The sequence below is a fragment of the Python bivittatus genome, unplaced genomic scaffold (genome assembly GCF_059951505.1).
Source record: "Python bivittatus isolate LINGU-HERP-01145 unplaced genomic scaffold, Pbiv_v1 ctg000840_np1212, whole genome shotgun sequence".
Classification (NCBI taxonomy): domain Eukaryota; kingdom Metazoa; phylum Chordata; class Lepidosauria; order Squamata; family Pythonidae; genus Python; species Python bivittatus.
Genome location: NW_028277113.1, coordinates 41,791,423 through 41,818,956, shown reverse-complemented (window position 1 = coordinate 41,818,956; position 27,534 = coordinate 41,791,423). Strand labels below are relative to the sequence as shown.

At 38.2% G+C, this 27,534-nt stretch overlaps 2 long non-coding RNA genes across 2 annotated transcripts in view; one reads left to right on the top strand and one right to left on the bottom strand.

Annotated features, from left to right (window-relative positions):
• The window catches only part of LOC148213738 (uncharacterized), a 142,663-nt gene extending 117,539 nt beyond the window's left edge, over positions 1 to 25,124 (bottom strand). Inside the window, exon 1 of the long non-coding RNA XR_015794038.1 lies at positions 24,998 to 25,124. This is a non-coding gene — a long non-coding RNA (uncharacterized LOC148213738). The remainder of the gene's footprint in view (positions 1 to 24,997) is intronic.
• Positions 4 to 27,534, top strand: LOC112540696 (uncharacterized). The gene is made up of 3 exons (XR_003084770.2): positions 4 to 126; positions 24,044 to 24,171; positions 25,086 to 27,534. It is a non-coding gene; the product is annotated as an uncharacterized LOC112540696 (long non-coding RNA).

The following is a 27,534-nucleotide window of genomic DNA, read 5'->3' as shown; positions in this document are numbered from 1 at the left end:
CCCTTCAGCTCTGTTTACATTAGGAAATCTACCCGGGGATGAGGGGAAGGAGAAGGCGGGAAGGCTGCTTTTCATCGGCTGCTCTCAGTTCCACTGGCTCCAGTTAAAGCTGGCCCCTGTTTCTCGGTAAGTTTACTCCACTCCAGATGTGCCTCGGCTCCAGAGTGGCTGCCATGTACAGTAAATCGGCATCTGAGGGCTCGTCAATCTGTGAAGTAGAGCAATTGCGGTCTCGCCAGGCCACCCCACTGGCACAAACAGAAATTTGTGCTGCTAACTGGTGAAGGAGGAGGGAAGGGGAAAGAAGCCAGCAAGAGAAAGATCGGGGGCTGGGAGTGAGGGAAAGGGGGCCAGGAGAAGCAGTGCAGAAAATGGAGGGACGTGGAGCTTCTTAATACGTTTGTAAACTTACTTAAAAATGTTTGATGCATTCAAAGCCAAAGGAATGCTCTGCAGCTTTTTTAAATGTTGGCTGACTATAGGTCCCCATGGAGGCACACGTTTAGTACAAATTGTAATCAAAGTGAGAAAAATATAAAAAAGCTTGGGAAACTAAGCAAATTATTACATCTACAATATAAAATCGTGAGAGAGTAATGGCTTTAAGCTGTTCACATTTCGGTGGCTGATTCCACCCCCCTCCTCAAAATGGAAACTTATGTCACTGAGGGATATGGCAGAAGTGAACTTAGTGTTAGATTCAACACTTAGTGAATATTTTAGTTTTTCTACCCTTTCAACATTTACATGTTGTTACTATAGCATAAACGAATGAGTGCAGTATTCAGCTTGCTTTCTTGGAGACAGATTTTAGATGTACATACATTGTAATTTCTGTCCCTCTTGTTGCAAATACACTGAAGTAAGAATGAATTATTTAACATTATTTTACCATTTTTCACCTTTGTTTATTACTTATATATTCTGGAGATTATGATGCCCACTATTATACTATTTCCTAATTCAGTAAGAAATGTCTAAATAAAAGAAAATTATATTCAAACTCAGTTGCTTATTATATTTAACACTGAAGGAAGAGTTAGCTAGCCAAGATTTGTACATATGTATTTAAACTCATACCCTCTTGTCATATATTCTCTTTCATATAGATATTTTCACTTAAATAAAGAATTTAAATAGAGAAAAGGTCTTCAGGTCCCATGAAAATGTAATCATAGGCATTCATGTGCCAAACAGCAAAACTAAAAAACACTACAAATTGACTTACAACTCAGTATCTCATCTACCTGAAAAGAATCAATATATACACAACTGAGGACTAGCTGTTGTCAAAAAACAGAAGCAATAATTAACCTGTATGTAGACTGACTTATTTAAGATGCAGTATTGTCCTTAAAATGTCAGAGTAGGCCATGAAACTTCAAGAAAGTGTAAGAAAGAAACTTAAAGTTGCCCCACCTTGACCCTCTTTGATATAAAAGAGAAAGAAAGCGAAACACCATCAGGCTTTCAAGATTCTGTTAGTTCAGCCTATATAACTAGAGTTCTAGTATTTCCTGAGGGGTTTGTTTCCTGACCTGGCCTATCTCAAAGGGCTGGCATCTTTTCCAGGATGATCTGTCCCCAGCCAGGCCTTTCAGGTCTTCCAACAGTCTGGATATCCTCCTTGAGAGAATCTTGTTCCATTTAAAAAATGTCCTCCAGAAAAGAAACTAGCTGTCAAAGACAATTCTAGCATAGTCATCCCCTTAAAATGTTTAATTTGTACCTATATGTAGGCTTCTGTCATGTGAGTTCCTTCCATAAATGTTTAAAAGGTAGGGAAAATGTGCATAGTATGTTTTCTAGAAATCTTTCCACCTCATTTAGTACCAGTGGCCATAACAGACATCTGTATTTTGTTATGTGTAATGAAAGAACATGTGGCATGTTTCTGCTCTCCCCTCATGTTTCATCTATATCTCTTTGTATGTATGTATGGACTGGGCAACTCAGGGCAGGCTATATTTGTTCTTCAGTCACAACTCTATATAGCCTGCAGGGTGTAGGAGATCAGAGCATAATAATCAGTAATATTCTAATTATTGAGATGCATTAAGGGATTTCATTCTGGAATATTTTTCTCCCCAGCCCCTAACCTGATCTGTCCGATTTTCAAACTCAGTCTTTCTTTTGCCAGCTTCTCCCTTCACACCAGTTTTTGTCCCATTCAGTTCAGTTTTCAAAGTACTATCCTGCTGATAGTCCCAAGCTTCTTGACATAATTTCTTCCAAAATCCCATTGGGCTGGAAGAAGGCCCAGGTTGACACCACCCACAAAAGTACTATTTATGCAAATTAGCCACAATGACATGGTAGCTAAGTAGTCACATGGACTGTACCATTTCAGAATGAAAGGAATGAATCAAAATTCTTATTATTGGCTTATATTTAAGAAGATGATTCTCCAAATTGAAAACTAGCGTAAGAAAGGGAAAAAAAGACTGGGGAAAAACCTTTCTCTTTAATCTGTTACTTTTCTATTTGCAACTACAGTAATTTTCCTTCAAATGGCCATTTAAATGGTAGCTCCCACCTGTAGACTGAAGTGATGAAATCCATCTTATTACAGCCATGTTCTGCAGAATTTTGCATATATTTTCAGCCTCAACAGACTGAATTCTGTTTATACTAGGAACGAATATTGTAAAGCACTAAATCATGTGGGTCCGAAATACAGCATAACAAAAGTATTTGATTTGGTATACAGTTCGGGTTTCTGTTCCTCCTTTCCTCAGAAAGGCATTTGTAGAGCTGAAAAAGGCTTCTAAAATAATCTGTAATCAGAAACAATTCACCTATAATGTAACTGTATGCATGTATAAAATTATGCAAGTATTGGGAAGAAGAAATACTGTTTTTCTTTACTATACAGAGATGCTAGAATACGAGAGTCATATAAAGAAGCTTTCGATAAAGCTGAATTGTGGGAGATTCAGAACAAATTTCTTCAACAGTTAAATCCTTACTATAATATATGAATCATTAATCTGGACTGATTAAAAATGGTATTAAGTAAATTCATGGAGTATAATGCTAATAAATCCCATTTTTAGTATCAGGAGCATTATGGTCCTTAATAATGGTAGATGGAGAATATGAAGAAAATGGGCTACTCCACTGGCTATCACCTTTAAAGGATACTTGGGCAATGTATTGACAAAATCAAATCAGCCTGTCCAGTTTAGTAATTTAGAGAAGGCCCATTATGATTTCCCTTCCTCAGTGTTCATCAGATGTTGGCCAGTGATAGACCCTCATGGTGGTAACTCCCATTTTATGAAGTATTATGCCCTTGAGAGCATGGGTGACCCCTTACTCTACAGCCATTTTATTCAAAAACAAGCTAAAGCAGCACCATTCCAGCAGGTTAAGTGAATCGCACCTTTGAAATATCTGTTTTGTTTGTTTTTCTTGTGTTGTTATTAATTATATCTGTTTTAATGTATATTTTCTGGACTTTGTTTTACCCTGCCTGGAATCCACCAGGAATGGGTGGGCTATAAATATTGCTAACCTAAATAATAAACATCTTGCTTATTGGCTTTATAAAAAACAAAATCCCCTCTCACCCCTATGGGTGGGATGTGTCATCTTCAATCTTGGGTCCTCTACCAGACGCCTGGGAGTTTGAGGGCTCTGCGCAGTAGCTTAGCTGTTCCTAGCCCTGCGCTCTTCTGGACAGAGAGCTCTGATGTTGTTCCTGGGATCTGTTGGAGCCACTCTCCCAGCTTAGGAATCACAGCCCCCAGTGCTCCTATCACGACTGGGACCACTTTGGCCTTTACCTTCCACATCCTCTCTAGTTCCTCCTTCAGGCCCTGATACTTCTCCAGCTTCTCATACTTCTTCCTGACGTTGCCGTCACTTGGCATCACTACATCTATCACCACCGCTGTCTTCTGGTCCTTTTCTGCTACCACAGTGTCTGGCTGATTGGCCAGTACCTGCCTGTCTGTCTGGATCTGGAAGTACCATAGGATCTTAACTCTTATCCCCCATGACCTTCATGGAATCTCCCATCTGGACTTGGGAGAGTCTAGCCCATATACTGTGCAGATGTTCCTGTACACAATGCCAGCTACTTGATTGTGCCGTTCAGTGTATGCTGTTCCTGCCTGCATCTTACACCCTGCCACTATGTGTTGGAGTGTTTCTGAGGCCTCTCTGTACAATATGCACCTTGGATCCTGTCTAGTGTGCTAGACCTCTGCTTCTATGGATCTAGTGCTTAGTGCCTGTTCTTGTGTTGCTATGATCAGTGGCTCAGTGCTGTCTTTTAGTCCAGCCCTTTCCAGCCCCTGGTAGGATTTCCCAGTGTCAGCCACCTCAGCTATCTGTTGATGGTACATCCCAGGCAGGTTCTTGTTTTGCCATGGCACTTTCTCTGTTTGAATGTCCTCCCCTTCTCTCAGCAGCTGATCTGTGGGTGCCATCTTACTGATGTACTCTTGGATGCTGTGGGTTTCATCCAGGACAGTGGTTTTGACACTCACCAGACCCCTTCCACCTCTTTCTGGCTGGTGTACAGTCTCTGGGTGCTGAACTTGGGGTGGAAACCTCCATACATTGTGAGGAGCTTCCGGGTCTTCACATCAGTCTTCCACAGTCCCACTGAATTCTTAAGGAAGGTCCTTAGTGTCCTGTTGACTTTGTATAGTGCCAGGCATTCACAGATCCATGTGTGTGGCATTGCATCATAGGCTTTCCAGTAGTCAATCCAGGCTATGCTCAGATTGGTCTGTCTAGACCTTGAGTCTTGGGTGACTGCTTTATCTATGAGGAACTGCTGTTTTGAGCCTCTGGTGTTGTTCCCAATGCCCTTCTGAGCTGTGCTCATGTACTGGCCCATATGGTTCTGTAGCTTGGTGGCTATGGTGCCTGATATGACTTTCCATGTTGTGGGGAGGCAGATTATTGGCTGGTAGTTGGACGGTGCTGTTCCCTTGTGGGGGGGGTTTCATGATCAGCACTGTCCTTCCTTGTGCTACGCAGTCTGGGTCGGAGCCTGCTGCTAGCAGCTGGTTCATCTGTGCTGCTAGGCATTCATACACTGCAGTTAGTTTCTTTAGCCAGTAGGTGTGGATCATGTCTGGGCCAGGTGCTGTCCAGCTCTTTGTGTTCTTGACCTGCTGTTGGATGTCTGCTACTGTGATGGTGACTGGTTTCTGTTCTGGGAGATTGCTGTGGTCTGCTTTCAGATACTGCAACCACTTTGCACATGTGTTATGTGTCTTCTCTTTCTCCCATATGTTCCTCCAGTACTGTTCAGTTTCAGTCTCAGATTCTCTTCTCTTATCCATGTATGGCTTGTTCCAATAGCCCACTTATCATCAAGATTGTCCTGGTTCCTCAACATCTGGTACAGACCTTGTTAATCTGGGCAACTTCTGAGCCGGCATGACTCTCTTAGTTCACATCACTCTCATATTTTGAGGTAAGCAGGTGAAGCATTAGAGGGTCTTTGCCCAAGAACCCCCTATTGGTAATAGGGGTCCTTGGGAAAATATATATATACTTGTGTGAACAAAATGCTGGTCTAGAATTACTTAAGTTCTCAAATTATTTTCCCTACTATTCCAGGTTCATAGACAGAAAATTCCATGTCTTTTTAGTAGAAATGAGAGACAGTAGACACTCAAAAAAGCTTACAGTTGGTAACTGTCAAAGAAATAAGGCAAATGTTCAGTTGAGAACAGGCAATGCTATGTAACTACCAGAAAATGTACTGTATCTAAAAATCTAGGAGATGGCAGAAAGTGTGTGAACTAAATAAGAAGTGTTGAAAAAATGCCATTATAGTGATGAGCCTAGAAATGGGCCTGAGTTCTGAACTGCCTCACGTCACTATCTTTAGGAAATCTTACAGTTTTCCCCCAGTTGGAAAACAGATGTGAATCTACATGACTTTCATATCCCATCACAGAACTCATAGAACACATGATGTGCAATCCATCAACCTGATGCTATTTCCCCTCAAAAATCCACTGTTTTATTACATATCTTTCAGGTAAACATGCTTCCATATGTTGCCAAATATAATGTGTTTTAAAGCTGCAGTCCTACCAGTTCTTACTTATGGGGAACTGATAAGGAAAGATGTATTACTTAAATGAGAAAAATCAAGCTGGGGAGTTTTCAGTCATACTGGAAACTGACTTAAGTTATTAAGAAACTGACTATACTGAGTTCTCTCTTAAGGTCAGTTGTGAAACTGGTTAAGGCATGGTAATACAAGTCGTGCATGTGTTTGTGTGTGTGCATGTGTGTGTGTGTGTTTTTTAAACCAACAGCAACATTTGGCCTTGGAGTAGTTAATGGAAACCAAATTCCAAAAGTAGGAGAGGTTGGCAGAACAAAACCCAAATCTAATTTGACTTCATTTATCTTTAAATTTAATTAAAATTAAATATAGTGAGTAAGATTATTCTCCAGGCAATCATTTAATAAGTTTCCCCTTCCGTTAGATTAAATTTTTAATTTAGTAATTAGAGCAAATCAATACTAGAGAATGAACAAAGGCACCAAAAAGACAGTGGAAAAGAACAGGAGAGTTCTCTGCTTCCCCCAAAGTACAGAACAGAATTGATTTTTTTCTCTCTCTCTCTCCCCCTCAATATGCAGAATGAGAGAACAATGTTTCATGCCTGCACATTTTCTGAGACAAAATTCTAGTTAAAAAAGAAAGACAGCAGTTAGAGCCTGCAACAACAGAATTCTTGGTCACTAGAAGAAGGTATCCTGTCTTGGATCTCCTACTTCTCTCACAATAACATGTTTCGTATGCTGTGCATTCATTTTCTAAACACAGTACATATTGTACTGTATTGTTCGTCACATGCCTACTGAGCAGGAATTTCATTGGGAAAGCTATTGTTATTGCAGCATCTCACAAACAAAAGAGGCTTCAGTGTAGAACTTATCCATGACTTTCCAATAATGGTCTTCAAAATTTAGAATACATCTCAACATAAATATTTTTTTTAAAAAAACTTTTTTTTACTATCTTCATTCAGAATAGATGTTACTCACCTTTCCTCCACATGCAATGGGGATATTTTGAGTGCACTCTTGTACACATTCCGGTAAGTGAGTCCCATTCAGCTCAGTGGACCTGAATTCTGAGTTAGTATGGAAAGAATTTTATGGTATACTGAGGAATGCATCTGAAAGTGAATGGAAGAATAAAAGGGGCACATGGACACATGAAGTGAGTGTTTCATGCACCACAGCCTCCAAGAGACAAATGGTAAATAAAAATGAAAACTTTGGTATGCCCATGTGAGTCTCCATGTGTCAAGCTAGACTTGAAGGTGCCTTTACTTATATAGCCTTATGTTCAAATATTAGATCTGGCATTGGCTGTTGGTTATCACTAAATTAGGAATGTAGAAATCAAGTTAATACTTGCTCAGTGTCCAAAGATACACACTGCAATTAAATGACATAAAATGTGCATCAACGATATCAAGTAATATGGCAAGGTTACAAAACATCCAGTTGGTTCAGCTCTTTGTGATCTTATACAAAAGAAGTTTAAAATATTAGAGGCTGTTGAGGATGTGCCAGTAGTTTTACATTTGCTGGCCTGCATTTTTTAAAGGTTGCATACCTGCAAGTGATAATTTTTCAAAGAAGAAATATGTATTCTGAATTCATCAGTTCTTTACGAAAATAAATGATTGAGTCAATGCATCAAGGCTGAGAATTTGCTTCCTGACTAAAACATAAAAAAACAATTACTGGTTTAAATAAAATGTTCAAACTTTAAAATTCATTGTACAAATTATAAATGGAAATTTTAAAAGAAGTACAATGATTTTTAATTAACTGGCATTTTAATCAAGGCATTTTCACTGACAATTTTCAGTAGACTGGCTATTCATCAGAATTGTGGTTAATATAACAGGTTCTACAGTCTGCACTGGACAGTGCAATCTGAACAAGAGTTTAGTGTCTACAGTGTATTGGGATTATTGTCACTATATCATATTGTTGATCCTCTTTAATATATACATATTAGCTTGCTATGCAGAAATTCATATGGTAATTTAAATGACCAGTAGTTAGAATTAGAGGATCTGCCAGGATAGTTAGAGAGAGAGAGAGAGAGAGCGAGCAGAGTAATTGTTCTGGAATAAGACTATGGAGACCAGATTCAAAGCTACCATGTAATTTACTCAGTTCCCTGGGCTTGCCATTTTCTCTAACCTTAATCTACCTCACAAGGTTGTTGTGATCCTTAAATGGGTTTGGAAGTACTATGTATATAATGCTGAAGTCCTTGAAGAAAAGCAGGAGTATAAATAAACAGGACTAAATCCTTTCCATCAGGTACTGTAGATATCAATCCTTATTTCAGATGAAACAGTTGCAATTTCAACATTGTAAATGTTAATGCATAGTTGAGGAGGGGGATGAGGGTGAGGAATAGTAATCAAAAACCAGTTTTGGAAATATGAAGATTCAGCCTTCAACTCTGGTGACTATTTACTGAATATTTACATGTCTAATGCTCCTTAGCCATAGCCTTTGAACATTTTTCTTATTTATTTGGCAAGCTGTCTCACTTTTCATACTCTTATCTTATTCAGTCATTATTTTATACACGTTTTACTAGGTTAAATGCTTCAGAAAACCAGGCCATTAATTCTTTACAATATATGGGAACTTTGGAAACTAGCTTTAAACCCTTTATTTTGACACGCCTGCCAATCAGACTTTTCCTTTTCAGTATATCTTGGTAGATACAGCATTTTTTTGACTACTCAGGAGTGATGACTCTCTGCACTTGTTTGTTGATTAACTCAATCCTCAGGATGCTTAATTAAGGAAAGAATTACACTGTGCAAAACACTGTTTACACAGAACCATGAAAGCCCTCTCAATCAATTAGATATGCCTTCTGGATTGCATTCTCCTCAGACAGCCAAGCCAATATCTCTTTCCCTCTTTTCCACTCGCTAACCACCTCACTCGCGCACACACACTTTTTTTTTCAGCCTGAGGGCCTGAAATCTCTTTTCTGGTCATCTCTCTCTCTCTGAAAACATAAGAGATCTTGTAAATACCATGACCCCTCACACTGTGTCCCAATATATCATGTGAGTACTGTTGAGAGAATCTGTAAAGGAATTTCTTCAGCACAGAGGGAGGCTAACCAACAAAGTGACCTCCTGCAATGACAATATGAACCCATTGCCTTTGACAGACTTCTTCCTTTAAAAGATGTCTGTAGCTACAGTCTGCTCTGGAAAACACTGCAGAGAGATGCTCTTAAATTTACATTACTGACTAAATCAAAGCACCCTGGTGCCATTCACTCTGTTTTATATAAGGAACAGAACCACCAAGGAAAGCTAGTTAAACATGGGTAGTTTCACACCCCAAAATCTGTTGAGAATATCCTAGCTCAAACTTTATCAACCTGGTGCTAGCTGCCTGACTGTTCCAATACACTTACAGAGAGACAGAGAAAAAGTGAATGTTCATTCTGGGTCTTTTATGTCTCTAGAAGAGGAACTGAAGAGGAAAGAGAACATCAGCAATGATGCTCTTGCCTAATTTTCCCACTTTTCTATACAAGCAATTCTGTGGTTTAGTCTAAGCAAAATGTAATAAATGTGATCTACCCACTCTCTCCCATCTGCACCTAGACTTCCCTGCTCAGGGATAGGTCCAGATTTTGAACAGCTGGACTTTGGGTGATTATCCAGCATGACTGCAATTGCAACTGGCCCAATCTGTGCTTCCCTACATTATGGTGTGTTTATTTTTCTCAATGAAATTACTGCTGCTTTAATAAAGGCATACTATCATAATTCTTAAATTCAATTTTTGTTTCACAAGATTGTGCTGAAGAGTCCTCCACTGACTAAATCATATTTGAAAATGTTACATAAAATTCATTTTTATGCATTGGAACAATCATTAAAATCATGAATAAAAATGTTTAACACATTGTGTTCTGTAAGACCTATAGATGCCCACGATTCCTTCACTGTTACACATGTGTGCAGTTCATTAATCTTATTTATATTTCTCTACCCTTTGTTCATGGCTTTCACTATCTCCAAACATATATAACTGGCATATGACTGCATGCTGTTTATCAGCATGGCTTTGAGAATTTGGAGGGATCCAGAATGGATAAAACATTAAATTTAAAATGTAGCCAGATTAGCACTTTGATTATATAGGAAACACAGTTCAAATATGACCTAATTCTTGGGAAATATGTCATCTTCCCACTTCAATTACTAAGTGAACATTTTAATAGTAGAATTTCAACCAAAGTCACATCTTGGTGGCCTAGATTCAAGCATTTCTATTTACCCAAAGTGACAGAGTAGTATCATGTTACATTGAAAGCAGTAATCAAAAATGGGTAAAACTACATTGCAATATACTTCTTGACTACTTTTATTAAATTCTTTATATTTTCTTATAAGAAAACTGTGGGGGGTTTTTTATTTATTGTTGAATTATTCATGTTGTATGCTCCTGCTTTTACTCATGTGATACTTGAATCTTATACTGCTTTTTATATTTGAAGACCAGCAGTTTGATTAATATTTCTGCAGGGAAAGAATGAGAAACTGCTCAGATCTGCCAACGTTTTCAAATAGTTTTAAAAAATAAATATATAATATACTGCTTAGCTGTGCCTCTGATGCAAAGAAGTCAATTCATTATGTTTTTCAAGAAGGATATCATAGAAGTGAATACTTTCAGCATTTGTTGTAATACAAATGAGTAAAACCACCCCTATGGGAAGATGTACCTAGGAAACAGATGTAATCTATCTACATAAAAGGAATGGAACAAATGAAACTACCTTATTCTGAGTCAGACCAATGGCAGACAAAGCACAGAACTGTCTGCTGACAGGCAGAAAATCTCCTATGTTATTCCTGGCCTTGCTACCTAATACTGTCTCCTCTTAAATGAAAATGCCAGGATTGAATCAGGAAGATCCACATGAGAATAATGTGCTCTAGCAAGATATACAACCCCAAACAAATAATTTTACTAAAGAAATATATAATGAAATGAGAGCTATTCTTTTAATGCTTTAAAAACTGGCTGTCACCTATATGCCTCTATATGTAGAGCTACTGTGATGTCATAACATGTTCATTTTCCATGTTTTGACACTCATTGGCCTAAGAAAGAAGTATAAATCATGAAGTTTCTGTATGAAGAAGAATAAATATGCTATGGACAGAAAGGTTCAGCATTATTGTTTATATCCTACTTTTCTTCCTTGTAGAACTCAAACCAGCATGCAAAGGGCTCCTAAGCAATTCTAACCAGACCCAAATCTCCTTATCTATAGCAAGCACATAGCATCATGTGAGTCAGGAAAATCTTGGGGCAACAGAAAGAAATGAAGTTCAGGGAATGGGGTTGTAGGGAAAAAACTAAAGACTAAATTTGAATGTGAAAGGAGCCCCGGAAAAATAATTAGGAAAAGATTAAGAAGGCAGGGCAGTTTGTATTTATCTTTTTTTAATTTTGACTGATTTGTATCCCATCTTTCTCCTCAAAGGACAATTTAAAGAAGTTGGTTATAACACACATATAAAGGAAGGTATTTTGACTCATTTTTCTGATTTGTAATCTGGATATCCACTTTAATTGTTAAAACATCAGCCAGAAAAGTTTATATATCCATTACAGCTTCTTTCTCCATGTCACTCTTGTAATCAAACATCTTTAAGTCCATTTTCAGATCCACAACATATTTTTGATATCTTCCATATATCTTTTATAATCTGGTATTTCTTTAAAATCCATTTTAAACTCCTTATTCAAATCATCCTCAGCCTCTGTTTTACCCAGTAGAATCTTTTCTTTTTCTGTAAACTCTTTTAGATCCAATTTTAAAAATAACTCCTAAACACATTGTTCCCAAACAGATTTAAAACCTTCTATAGTAAGACAATCTTCTTCCATTATGTTAGGATATCTCTTTTTCTTTAATTGCCCTCTGGTTCCATCTAGTTAACCTTTAAAGCCCAATCTTATCTTCTGTTTATTTTCAGAGCCAAAACTTTCCCACAATAGGTTTTCTTACAATTAAATCCAAAATCATCTGCTGTATTTTTATAAAAATTTTAAAAGTCCATTAAAAAAAAAAAAAAACCATTCTTTCAAATCCATCTGGCCCCTTAACTGTCCCCAGTCAGCATCCTTAACTCCCTATTGCTGTTTCTAAAAGTTAAGATTTTTCTTTTTAACCTTTAAATCTATTTAAATCTTTCTTCCAGGATAAAAGGAAATTCTTCCAGTGTACGGCAACTGGCCTTTCAGAAGGTTTTTAATGTCCAAGTAGATCAGTAATAAGTCATTTCCGGTGGTAATTAAAAAAGGAAGTGAAAGCAAATCTAGCGTCCTTTTGAAGGCCCTGAGCAACAGCTTGGGCTCGATGTTTCCCATGACTCTCAGAGCGCTCGACCTGCTGGAGATCGCTAAAATGCAACCTCTTCAGAGGGAGCCTCTGTAAGGGGTACTTGTGGATGATTCAGTCATCTCCTTCGTCCAGAGATGGTTCCGAAATGCCAGACCTTTTGCCAGCTCCTCTAAGCCACCACGGTCATCAGCTCCATGAAAACGGAACCGTCCTCAATCCACCATTATTCCCGCAGAAGTCCCTTAAAGGAAGGTATTTTGGAAGAGGCTCAAAGGGAAAAATTGATACTAAAATGGGTTCTGGAAAAATCTCATAGAATACTTATGGAACAGTTTGGGCAACTTGTAATCTGGTCAAAAGATTTTGGAAGAAGCAAAGGACCCACAAAAGTATGGGGATTCTTGGTCAAGCACAGAGGGAGTAGCAATAGTGGTGGTCCTCAATTTAGAGAGAAGAGCTCTCTGAGGACCTCAGATCCCACAAATCCTGGAGCCTGCGTTATAGGAAGAAGGATGCAACTTCATATATATATCTGAAGTATCAATTTTTTAGCTGATATTCTCGACTGTAAAGGAATACAATATTTATGCCATATGCTTTAACAAATCTCAGATTTTGGATCTTTTACCTTCAGAGTGACAAATTAAGTGTTCCAATGAAAGGTTTCAGTGGCACAATGGATCTGCAATCTGTTCTTCTGAGTACTGCATCATTTAATGTACTAACTCTTTGCTAGGTGCTGACGTGAATGGCAGTTCATCTGAGACATGCATGACATTCCTTTAGTTGGGACTAATGCTAGTGAGATTCCCAGTGAATTGTGCCCAAGGTTTCCTGTTTTTCAGCTAGTATCTTCTTTCAGCCAGTGCATTCTTTCAAAAATACAGTGAGTTTTCAGATAGGAATTCTTGAGGGAGCCAGAGACCTGCACCTTTCATGAATTAATCCTGTGTTCTTAAGATGCATGGTTCTGTTTAATGTGGAACATCTGACAGTAGAGTCTGCATATCTCTTTGTTCACATGTAGAGTATTAAAAGGAAATGCTGTGTAATCATTTTAATCAGGTCACAGGGGGAGAAATCTGTACATTCATTTATTTGCAAAATCCTAGGCTCTGCAGGTATAGTCCAACAAAGCCAATTTGGATATCCTATAGATGGATTTTGTTTCATATTGAATGACTGAATTCTATTTGGCTGACTATACGGGGGACTAAAAGAATAGGCATGGCTTTATACAAAATCTCATCCTTCACCTGTTCTTTGCACTTTGTTTTTTTTTTCCCCCAGTTCATAAACTTCAAAGGGCAATTGCAGAATGTGGGGTAATCACTTATGTTACTATTTAAACCAAATAGTTTATTAATTGATAAGAATGCGTTTTTAAAGTCAGTGTCTAATGATGCAGGTTGAAAAAAAATGCTGCATTCAGTTCCACATGTAGAAATCACCATGAAATTAATAGAACATATATCCAAATGACCACATGGAGAATTGCAGCTTATTTCTTATTTTTAAAAGTTTTCAAATTAATGAGAAAAAATGATACTCAATTATCTTACATTGTATTTCTTTTCTTTTTATTTGAGCCATTACTATATAAAATGCATGGACTGGAATATCAGATAAATACAGATAATGTACAAGAAAATTTCTAGCATTTGTTTTATAAATATATCATCTGAAAGATTAGAATGATCCGGGGGCTATTTAGATCACTTCTTTATGAGTCTCATTCTCAGTTCTAGGCTGTGCACTGTAATTTCCATTAACCTATCCATACAAATATCAATGGTGGGCAACATTTTAATGGGCAGAGACTACACTTCATATGGGGTGGGGGGAGAGGTGATACAAAATGGGCAGGTGGCAATAGGATTCTTCTTTCTTTCCCCTGTGAAAGAAAGGAAGAATTTGTATTTGAGAGGTTGGGATTAGGTTTTTCAACTACCTTAAGCCTCTTTTACAGTTTACACTAGTTTTTGTGTTCTCTGTCTCAAAATGACAGGAAACCATCTCACTGATTTTTCATTGATAACTGTTATATGGGACATAATTCAATGAGAAGCTAACATATTGCAGCACAGAGCACCAATCTCCAACATAATCTGTTTTTCCAATGGATCCTACACAGGCCCCAGAAATATTCATAGATAATAAAATAGTGGATGGCTGCAGCCCAACAGTTAGTTTGGGAGTGTGCATATTCCCTCCAGACACCCAAAAATCAAAACTAAGCTGAGAGGTTGGAAAGCATTTTGTGAAGCTAGAGGTAGAGATTAGCTATTCATTTTGTTTCGAATGTCTACAACGTTCTTTCAAAATTGTTAATGTGCATACCAAACTAAAAAAAAAAAATAGGGATTTTATTTATCCCTATTTATCCCTATTTTATCCTTAACTATTGTCAGTAACTCAGCTGACTGATGCTTACTCTGAGAACAACAGTAAGCAGGAAGGAGATAGGAACAAGGGAAGTCTCTTCTCTTCTCTTGTGTGTTTTTGGTGAAGGGCCATTATGGATTAGCTACATTTTCCAAGTCAGGTTACAACAGGCACCAGAGAAGATGAGTGGATCTCTCATTGTGATCTGTATCCACATAAGTATGTTGAAAGAAAGGAAGAAAGGGATGAATAATCTCAGAATAAACTGAATGTTGGATGGGATGGATGAAGAGAATCGCTCAGTACAATCTATCCAAACTATACTGTGCCCATGGATATATACTATACATATTGCACTGCTGCAATCTGTATCATCAGCTGCTAAATATAAGTTGCTCTGCACATTACAGAGGACAAAGGAGGACTCAGTATGTTTCTTCTAAAAAAAACCAGTTCTAATATTAGAAGCCCTAGTCTTGTATTAGAAGCCCTATTCAGCCTGTCTGAACAAGAAACATCAATCCATATAACAGGCATGCTCCTAACCTCTCTCAAAGGTCACCTACTTCCTGTGCAAGAAGGGCTTCTGTTTCTGTAGGCTTGAATGTGTGTAAAATGTTCTAAGAGATCAGAAATCCTGCTTTTTCAGGACTCTCAAATACACTGCTGCTTCTGCTCATGTTCAGGTAAACACAAGTAATAGCTAATTTCTGATGTTTTGATTTAATACACAAAAAGGCAGGAACAAGCCATGGGGGAGATGTGCAGGTACAGTGGGACAATATCATCATAAACAATTCTATGGTTCATGTATAGGTTGATATTTCCCACAATGCCTGAACAGGACTTCATGACTCATTGTTCATGACCCCATGAAGTGGATCTGTGTCTAAGTATGCAGGGTTCAGTTACTACTCAGTTACTATTAGAACAAAAGTTACAATAAAAGCAATTATCATTTTGACTATATTTAAGAAGAGGCTTTGAACATTACTCTGAACTATTATTTGTGTACTAGGATATCTTTGCTGCTGCATCTGTGATTCTATTCTGATTAATGTCACCTCCAATACAAAAAAAACCAAAGCTATTATTCAGTCCTGAAAATAGGGGGTCATGGTATGCCCACTGTTGGCACCTTTGAACTAAAGCTTGGCTTTCAGTTCAATTCTTCTTATATATTTGCACCCAAAACAAATAGACCTGGAGACAGGAAACAAGTGTCTTGTCTCAACTGTACTGTCGAAGTAACCAACTCAGATTATGCAAAACTTCCTATTAATATTCTGAATGTGAGGGAAAAGATATATAGCTCTTGCTGTTTGATGTGCCAGCAGATGTTCTTGTTACCTAAACTTGATATGAGCAGCACTTCTATTTCTGGGAAGTTGCATATTTATAAAGTGGAAGATAAATTTGATGAAGTGGTTACAGAGCTGCCTGATTTGCAAACTTAATTCCTGGGGGTAGAATTTCAAAGGGAGAAGTGAAATTGAACATACAAAAGATGCCTCATCAAAATATTAAATAAATAAAACTGGAGTTTTATCTACTGAATCATACCTATTTCTCTTTCATCCAAGGCAATTAATATTAATGACATTTTAGGGACCATAAACCTTGGTTTAATATGCCTTGAGGGAGCATTCCTATAAAGATTTTCCAATGTAATTCTCACCTCCCAGGCTATCAAAACATTGAAACAATAAAATGAAAAATCCTTACAATAGCAGTAGTTGGAAATTCATGTGGAAAATCTTATCTCTACCTATGGCAAATAAAGTGTTGACCAACAACTTTTTGTTGGAGTACATTTGCTCACCAATAGAATTCATATAACAAATGTATATATATAACAAATTAATATACCAGGAGAAAATATCCTTTTTTCTCATTAATGGGAAGATGAATTGGTTGGGACTGTGATAAAAGGACTGATCAAGTAATTCTTTGTAAGAATGGCAATGAATTCTTGAGGTTCTCAGACAACAATAACTTTTTAGCCTCTTTTTAGTCTCTTATATGAAGTTGACTATTGAGTCATTATTGAGCAAGGACCTGCAGTGAGTAGTCAAGGCATTAATGACGTATCTGGAGAAAACCCAGCAGGCATCCCAGCTGCTGATGCAGCCATCAGTGAAAGCAAGGATCTGCACTGCACAAAGACACATTGGATAGCAACGTGGAATGTCTGAGGAATGAGCCAGGATAAATTGGATATCATCAGATGCAAGATGGCCAGGTTGAAAATCAACCTCCTTGGTGTCAGTGAGCTACATTGGATAGAAGATGGTTATTTCCAGTCTGAGGAATTCACTAGCTATTACTCAGGACATGACACCAGGAAAATGCATGGAGTGGCATTTATCACAAGCAAGAAACTCACCCAAGTAGTAGAAAGCTTCTTGACGGTAAACAATCACATTATGATCATCTGAATCTGTGTCAAGCCCCTCAAAATCACAGTTGTCCAAATCTACGCCCCAATGACTGATGCAATGGAACTCGAAATAGAGGGTTTGCATGCTAGCATCGAAAAAACTTTGAAGCAAGTGTCCAAAAAGACATTGTTTACATACTGGGTGATTTTAATGCAAAAGTTGGCAGCCAAGCAGAAACAGGCGTCACTGGCAGCTTTGGACTTGGGGAAAGGAATGATGCAGGTGATCATTTGATACAATTTTGCCATGAAAATCAATTTTGAATCATGAATACCTGGTTCAAACAGCACAAGCTTCACTTATAGACTTGGACCTTACTAAATAAACTGCACCGTAATCAGATTGACTATGTCCTATGCAGCCATTGATTGACCAGTACAGTCCTCAATGTCAAGGCATATCCGTGTGCCAATTGCAGTTCAGATCATGAATTGTTGGTGGCTAAGATCAGAGTCTAATTATGCAACATCAAAAAGACAGCACCACCAAAGAAGTTTGACATCACCAAAATCTCTTCCACATATGCAGTTAAGGTAAAAATAGCTTTGAACTGCTGGACACTGCTGGGAAGATGGCTGACAAACTGTGGCAGGAAATTAAATCAACCATCATTGAAACAGCAGTTGAACACATACCATACAAGAAGCCGGGGGGAAAGCGCAAGTGGCTCTCAGATGAAACCATCAGAATAGCCGAGCAAAGAAAAGCAGCCAAAGCAGCAGGCAAATGGGAGGAAGTGAGGAGATGGAATGCAGATTTCCAAGGAGCAGCAAGGAAAGATGACAAAGTTTACTGAGACCAGCATTGCAAGCGGCTAGAAGAGGACTGCATGAGGGGCCACCTCAGGAATGCATCTGTGCAAGTCAAAAGGATTCAAACACCATTTACTACTCATGAAAGCACCATCAAAACCAAGCAAGGGAAAGAACTGTCTGACAACAAGGTGTCAAGAACAGATGGTGAGAAAATACAGAAGAGCTATATGCCAGCAGCAAAGAGGCCCAGCCTCCTCAGGATGATGAGGAAAGGGAAGCAGAAATTGAACCAGCCATCCTTCAGGAAGAAGTCGTGTGGTCAATGAGCCAACTGCCAAACAACAAGGCCCCAGGTCACCATCCCTGCAGAATTGCTGAGACCTGTACCACCCACAACTATCAGAGCCTTGTGCCAGAAAGTTTGGGGAATGAACACATGGCCACAGGATTGGAAATGATCAATGTTCATTCCATCGCCAAACAAGGGCGACTCCAAGGACTGCTCCAATTACCGCACAATTGCCCTCATCCCTCACACTAGCAAGATTCTCCTTAAGATCATACAACAGCATCTGGAACTGACCATTGAAAGGGAATTACCAGATGTCCAAGCTGACTTCAGAAGGGGCCTTGGCACTCATGACTATATTGCAAATCTACACTGGATCATGGAAAATCTCAAGAATAGCGAAAGAACATCTACATCTGCTTTATTGACAACAAGAAAGCTTTTGATTGTGTTGATCATGACAAGCTGTGGAGAGCCCTAGAAGGCCTGGGGGTGCCAACACATCTGGTCAAGTTAGTGTAGTCACTGTATACAAATCAGGAAGTCACTGTGTGAACACCATATGGAGACACTGATTGGTTCAAGATAGAGAAAGGAATGTGGCAAAGTTGCATTCTTCACTCCTCTTATTCAACCTGTATGCCAAAGTGATCAGGAGGAAGCTGGAGCCTGAAGAATCAACAATCAGAGTAAAGATTGGAGGAAGGAACATCAACAATCTTTGATATGCTGACAACACAACTCTCCTCTCAGAAACCAAAGAAGGCCTGAAACATCTGATCAGAAGGATTAAAGAAGAAAGCAAGAAATTTGGCCTCTTCTTGAACATCAAAAAGACCAAGCTCATGACCACTGTGAGGAATGGAAATGTCAAAATAGTAATTGATGGTGAAGAAATTGAATGCATATAAGAAATTCTCCTAGAATCGCAGATTGATCAAAGCAGTGAATGAAGTCCAGCAATAAAGTGTTGAATTGCACTAGGTCGCACAGCAATTATGAGCATGAATCAAATATGGAAAAGCAAGGACATCACCCTGGCAACTAAATGCAGATTAGTCCGCTCTATCTTTCCCATAGCTCCCTACAGTTGCAAAAGTTGGACCATGAAAAAACTACAGGAGGAAAACTGAGTCTTTGAGCTGTGGTGTTGGAGAAGGCTCCAGCACATTCCTTGGGCAGCAAAGGTGACAAACAAGCAAGTTCTGGAGTGTATAAAACCAGACATATTGCTGGAAGGCAAAATCATAAAATTATGCCTTACTTATCTCAGCCGTGTCATGTGATCAAACTCACTGGAAAAGGCAGTTATGCTCAGAATAGTCACTGGTAAAAGGAAAAGAGGCTGCCAAAACGCAAGGTGGTTAGACACCATCAAAGCCAATGCCAACCAGAGCATAAAACAACTGAAAAAGCATACAACACTGGAAAATGTGGAGACAGCTGGTCCATAGAATTACCGAGAATCAGACACAATTGAACAGATAGCATCATTATCATCCATGAGTTATTTATATTTAACTGAAGGTAATTTACTCTTAAGAGCCAGTTTGTGTAGTGGTTAAGGCATCAGGCTAAAAACCAGGAGACTCAGAGTTCTAGTCCTGCCTTAGGCACAAAGCCAGATGGGTGCCCTTGGGCCAGTCATTCTCCCTCAGCTCTAGGAAGAAAGTAATGGCAAACCACTTCTGAAAATCTTGCCAAAAAAAATGCAGGGACTTGTCCAGGCAGTTGCCAGGAGTAAAAAACTGACTTAAAGGCACACACGCACACACACATGTACTTTCTTTTTGCTCCATTTATTAACTTCTTATCTGGACATTAAATAACAGGCAATGTATTTCTCCTTCTGCAGTGGCTTTCTTTTTCAATAATTGTACATTAATTGTTTTGGCCAGTGTTAGTACTACTGGACTGGAGATTACATGAGCCTATTTTTCCAAATTATTCCTACAAACATCTAGAAGATGTAGCAGAAACTCAGAAATGCAAATACCGTTCAGTTTATCAAGGTGCATTTTTACACTTTTACAGGATCAGAAAATCTTACACTCAGAGTTGGCTGAAGATATTTTGCTAGCTAGGTCAGAAAAGCAAATGGACCCTTCCCATTCCATGTATATAAGCCAAGCAATTTGCTATCTGGTGTCTTCAATCCTGGTTGTCTTCTGCTATGCTTATGAGCAGCCAACTAGTTTAGAGATTGCCAAGCAGGGCAGGGTGCACATTTAGCTTCCTCAACAGCACACTCACCCTCCCTCTGTATCTGCTTCTGATAAAGGAAAAGCGAAGTCTCTAACTGCTCCAATATTCATCCTGATACTAGACCTAGAATTAGAATTTATTGAACTTTGATTTTGTCCAGCAGTCAAATCAAAACAATGTAAATATAATAAAACATATTTAAAATCCACATTTTTAAAGCTTTCTTCATAACAAAGCTATTACCGATATCATCATCATCATCATCATCATCATCATCCTCACTACCACAATGAATATATACCTTCAGATTTCAGAATCTGCAATGTAGTTAACTGAAGTGGAATCAATCTATCTTTCTATGGAAAAGAAGTTTCTATAGCACACAGGGCTACTTTTCAGAGCACAATAGTCTATCTTGACCTGGTATCATCCACATCTTTCCTGTGAAACTAACAATTCCATCTATTCAGATGAAAGTTGATCAAAAGCTTCATGATGTTCCCTTCCTTATGTATGTATGTATGTATGTATGTATGTATGTATGTATGGGAACATCTCTGTCTGTCTGTCTGTCTGTCTCTCTCTCTCTCTATATATATATATATACACACACACACACATATACATAAAAAACTGAAGCAGAATTTTGTACCACTTAGTAATGAACTATACTTACAGGGAAATGGACAGTATAACAGCTGGAACTAAACAGCCCCTATATACTGTTCAAAGATAAATCTGCCTGTATTTCCAAACAAATCAGTGGCCACTCAGAAAATCCACAATGTGACAGTAGTTTTAAAAAAGAAGTTAAAAAAAAACTATCCAAAATTAGCATTCAAAGGTCTTAGGGTTGCTTTTACCAATTTGCCTAATTTTACAATAACAAACATCTCTCAAATGTAAATATGGCATACCAAATAAAGTTAATTAGGACTATAGAATGATTCAAATTTTGGAGCATCTGCCTCTTTAACCATGATTTGTTGAATAAGCAACAGTTGGCTGAATTCACATATGCTAAACCATAATGGATGGCACCACACAATATGCTAGCCAAAAACAATCAAGTAGCATTATGATTAAGTACAATATATGAATTACTACGTCCATTCCAAAAACCATAGTTTGCCATTTTGTCTGTAACAGCAAACTGGGAGTCATCCTCACTCAAACTATTATTTTTTAAAAAGAAGAATAAAAACTACAATCTAAATTAGAACAGATAAATTGAAAAAAAAGACAAAAACAGCTAAAAGTGCAAAAGAAAAAGAAAATAGAAAAAAGAGTGCAAGTTATAAAGAAAAATATAGGGAATAAAAAAGTGGTTTCCAATATTCTTCACAGCAGTTATAACTAAAATTATAGTTTAACCTCTCTAAAGTTACATGATGATTCTCTTCTTTCTATAATCTATCCTGTCTACATCAAAGCCATAAATCACAAGTTTTTTTTTTTTTCATTTTTATGCAAAAAGTCCACAAGGGGTTGCCAGTTGCCAATAAACGTAGAAACTGTATTTTCTCTTATCAAAAAAGTCAGCCTCACTCAAACTATTAGATATGGGATGCAAAAATCCACACAATCACTAAATGGCAGGAAAGAGTTAAGAGTTTTCTGCCTCTCTGCTTTCACTTAGTGGTCATCTAGACTTTTGTAACACAGGTCTGGTAGCCCTACAAAGAAAGGTTTAGTATTATACCTTGAAAAACCATTTACAAATCATACTGAATGAGGGCTGAATGGCACGGCCTGTACTTATGGAGGAAATTTTGATGGTTTTATGTTAAGGTTAAATTATTTTTTATGTTTCTCTGCTCAGAAAGGCATTTAACTCTCCCACTGATTTCAGGAATAGTGGTTGGGGGACTCTGAGAATTATAAGAACTCATTGATCACATTCTGAGACCATTAATTAGCCATCTTTGCTCTAAGCAATAGTGTGGTTTATTTAAGTTTGTTTAGTGTGATATGTTCCTTTGTAAACCATGTTTTATAGCTTAGCATGTTGCACAGACCCATCCATTTCAGGCTGTCAGCAAACCATGGTCAAGGAAGCCATGGCACAGCATGATGTTTGAACCCAATCCTTTTATCTGAGTTTCTGTTTTCATTCATTCATTTTCAGAACCATAAAAAAACATGAAAGTAACTCTAGTCAAGTAAACTAAGACCTTTACTTTCTACTTGCTCCATTGCCACTATGACAGTGGAGTAATAGATGATATCATTTTGACCCACCCCCAGCCAATTGGAAATACATCCTCTGCCTGAATTTTACAGCTCTCCTTCAACAGTACTGTTTTCTATCCTGAGCCTTCATAAACCTCTCTGAGCAGTCTAGTGATATCCCCAGGTCAGTGGCTACAGCCTCTGGCACATCCTCTCTCCTCTAGTGTCTGCTTGCTGCCTTGAATAACCATTCTGTGCTGGGCTACTATGCTATATTCTACCTTTATATCTCCTGGCAACCATCCATTTGGTTTCTGGGCAGGCTGGGTGAAGTATACAGGTAGTCCCCAGGTTAAGAACGTCTGGGTTACAGACAACCCATAGTTAAGAACTGAGCCTATTGTAGCAAAATTAGAATTAAATACACAATGGTTTGAGTAAAATACACAATGGTTTGAGTTCATTACACAATACTACATATACAGTATTATAAAATAATACTGTTCTGTCTTACATACAAATTCAACTTAAGGACAGACCTTGGGAACAGAACTTGTTCTTAAACTGAGGACTACCTGTACTCTTCTTTCTTCCCCATCTTGTGCCCACTGTACTGCAATGGTTCCCTTTCCTTTTTCAAAAAGATCTTTAAATTGCAATGTAGGCATGTTGGGATGAAGCTACAGCTTCTATGAAGCTGAATGATTAGTTCTTGTTGATACTGTATAAAGTTTTTATGGAGCTACTATGGGACAGAGGAACAACATGCCTCCTTTGTTTTAATTATTCTAATGAAGCAGCAATAGTACAATAAGGGGGGAAATTAACAAAAAGGTCTGCATTAGTGTCAAAAAAGGAAATGTGGGAATGGAAAGTGGAGGGATCTATGTATGGATCTGGGAAAGCAAGCAAAAAAGGGCCTAGTGAAGAGAGAAGAACCCCTAAAAGGAGAAGTCAGGCACTAGTAAGAGGTGAAAGATTTATATGATCTGAAGAGAAACCAGAAAAACTAGACCCACACACATAGGAGTCAGCCAGCAAGGCTTGCCTTCTCTGCAGAGATAGAAAGGGCAAGAAGCAGGGGAACTACCAAGCGAGGCCCTGGAAGGCATAGTCTGGGCTGAGGGTGAACCCAGCCCCATTGCCAAGCCACTGCAATCCAAACTAGAATTCCTTTAGTTGGCTTTAGCAACAGCCAGGAACAGCACAAGAGGCAAACAGATTAGGCTGCCATGTGAAACAAAAGGTAGTAACCAAAGGCCACATTATGGACAAAACCAGGTAGCCAAGTTCAACTGCTGTCTTCCAGGTCTTGAGAAAGCAGATCAATATGCCAGCATAATATTTGCTGCTCTCATTGCCACACCCTATTCTCTTACAGGGAAATTTAAGCAGACTGATTAATGGATTTCCCTGGCTTCAGTTTCCTTCCAGCCAAGTGTCACCTGCTGATGGAAGAGAACCACCAATCACTCTCCCTAACATGGAGTGGAGAAGAATTAAGGAAATGTAAGCTGGTGTTTAGAATGGTGTGGAGCCATGCCTGTGACTTGTCAGGTACACTATTTCCAAAGCAGTGTTTCTCAACCTTAGCAACTTTAAGATATGTGGACTCCAACTTGCAGAATTCTGGGAGTTGGTGTCCACATATCTTAAAGTTGCTAAGGTTGAGAAACACTGTTCTAAAGTGCCACTTCTGAAAGAGTGCTAAACCTGGGTTTAGAAATAGGGTGGCTGACAGGTAACAGATATGAAGGAGAGTTGTAGGGTGAAGCACAAACGAATGCTTGATAACAAGGGAGCTCCCTCCACAATTAGAGCAGCAAGAGAACCATAGAGCTGGCAGGAAGTGACAAAGATTCCATTTCAGCCAAAACTACCTCATGGATGGTCATGGAAAGCATGCATAATAGCAAAAGTCATCCCCATGGCACCTAGGGCTGCCAAACCCAGAAAGAAGTAACCCAAATAACAATCCCCCAGCCCCAAGTAAATAATAAAATTGGTAGAAAATACAGTTACATGTAACCCCTTGTTGGCAGAAGCAACATAAAACCTGTAATGCTCCCAATGGTGACAAGACCAGCCACACACAGCTGACAGATCCCAAAAGAGAATCTGCTTGGAAGCCCTAAGCCCTATAACCCTCTACAGCATGCTCTTCCTCTACCATCACAGAGCTACCCTGGAGCTGTACAAGGCAGAAATACCAAAAGATTTAAAATAAATCAACAGTTATTCATCAGTCAAAATGGAAAATTAATGCATTAGCTTTAATTACAAAATGCTTCTTTAAATACAGCTTAGAACTAAATATAAAAGCTAAATGCATTACCTTTAATTATATCTGTTCTTAAACACAGTTTAGAATGAAATGTTGAAAGTGCTAAATGGACTTTTTTTTTTTTTTTTTTGCCGTTCAGTTTAGCTTTCCGTTCCCATTACTTCTTTCTGTTGAAGACATCTGACTTTTACTCCAAAAGGGAAAAGCTCAGACTGCTGGATGGGGAGAAGAAAGGGAATGTGGTTTCCTGAAACATTTCCAGAAATGACATGGGAAAATAACTCTTGAAAGAGATGCAGCGCTAGAAACACTTCCTTTTGGAGCAGCATTTCCACAGTATTCTTGGTTGAGCCAAATGTAATAACAGTTCAGCTATTATTGTTGCAAGGAGGGTGGGCATCGAGGAGGAGAAGTAATTCATGCAAACAGCAGCTTGTAATTTCTGGGATTACAAACCATGTCTACTATGAGGCATGGTATTCATGTGGTTTTAACATGCATTTAAAGAGATAGAGGGAGGGGAGAGAGAGAGAGAGAGAAGTGGATTTTTTTCATATCCTACCAAAAGCTATAAAAATTAGCATTTCCAAGAATGTTTCAGGCAGCAATTTAAAACATGCTTCTGTTGTCTGCCTTTTAGTTCCTTTAGCTTCAGTTTTTCTACATTCCTTTTAGCAGAGCTCCAGTTGATTGTGAAACAGTTACAGTATAATCCTTTACATATCTACTCGAAGTAAGCTGTACTACATTTAGTGTGGCTTGCTCCTAGTAATTAGGTATGGCACTGCAGCCTTAATCAAATCACTGTGGACATGAACATTCCATCAAACAGAGCACTCTGACTTTTGATACAGAATCTATGTATTGGGAAAGAATATGTCCCTTTTCTTCAAAAAAAGAAAAATAAAAGACCAACATCTTATAACAATCATGTTTGAAGAGAAGTGGGAAATGCATGGTATATTTTTAGAAAGCAGAGAAGACTCAGGGGAATCTTGGGAAGACAGGAAAGAACTCTCAGTGTATTTCTCACTCTTTCATATCCCAAACTTTTCTTATATACTTAGTGACATGAAAATAATAATTATAACAGCCACATCCTTAAAATTCTGTATCAGTGAAAATCAGTCCAATAAACTTCCCAGTGTTTCAGCCATTCTTACTATTCTACATATATCAAAATAGAGAAAGAATAAAAAGAAAAAAATGATTTAATAACTAAAAATGTAAGAAAGCAATTGAGAGCCAGAGTCATCTGTAGGCCAGAGTAATGGACTTCAACCAGGAGGACAGTAACAAATTCTTATGAGAGCCAGATTAAGGATTGGGAGCTGTGGAGGTGGATTTTAATCCTTTGATTCTCACCACTAATCTATTAAAAATGAGACACGTGCATAGGGGTGACCACAGGGTATGGTCAAAAAAGTCAAAATCATAGCCACAATGGTGCAACTAAAGCTCTACCTGGTTTTTATGTGCATCATATCTGACATCTTGACTTTTTTTTTTTTTTAACCATATCCTGTGGTTACCCCTGGATATACAGTGTTTTGGGTTCAAAGGCAAAATGGTTCTTCAGAGTGTGAATGTCTGCCACTTCTTAAAGCAAATGTTTCATTTTCCAGGGTTGTGCAGCAGCTGTAGAGTCCAGTTGCACAATCCCAGGAAAAGACACAAATGCTTTAGGACTTGCACACTGGCATCTCCACGTGCTCTGAAATATCTTTTTGCCTTGAATCCAAAGCACTGTACAGCCATAATAAAAATCTAAATGCCTGCAGGTGCACCCACCCACACATAACTTTTTCACCATTTTAATACAAACAGTTTTCTCCCCAATACATATACTAGCTTCACAGAAGAATATTTTCATTGAAATCCTAACTCTCAGAATAGGAGGAAATAGTTAATGCTCCGTCCCTCCCTGTGTCCCATTGTCTTGAACCTATCATGTTCTCTGAGGCTTCCAACAGCAGTTGTAAAAATATGCAGTTTTAATATCACATCTAGTTTGTCATTAAGTGTAATGGTCATAGTTTCAGCAGCAATCTAAATTATTTCATAGCACTTTTGTGAAGCTACTGTGCATCTTTTGGGCCAGGAGATTAGGAAAGCTGTGCTGGTGATGTGTTGTTCTTGATTTGGGAGTCATTGTTTTAACCTTGGATATCACGGGCTATATTTTCTTGTAGCTTTGAAATTTGTGCAATGCCCAGAGTCATTGTTGTAAGATGGGTGGCTATATAAATAATTTAAATAAAGTAAATAAAAAATAAGTCCATATTCATTCCCTTTCACTCTGTGATAGGAAGGCAAAATATAAGATAAACTTGCAAAGCAAGTAAGATTTGTTTCAAAGGCATACTTAACTAGAGCTACTAGAGACAGGGCTTTTTCAGTGGTGGCACCCAAGCTATGCAGACAAGTCAGATACTGCCTTTTTTTTAAAAAAAAGTCACTATTTTTAAGGTACACTGTATCATATTTTCTCTCATGTATTGATATTTGCTGTCTCTTTTTCACCTTTCTGATTTTTTAAAATTGTAGTTGACTTATGACTATACCATGTAAGTAAAGACAGAATTAAA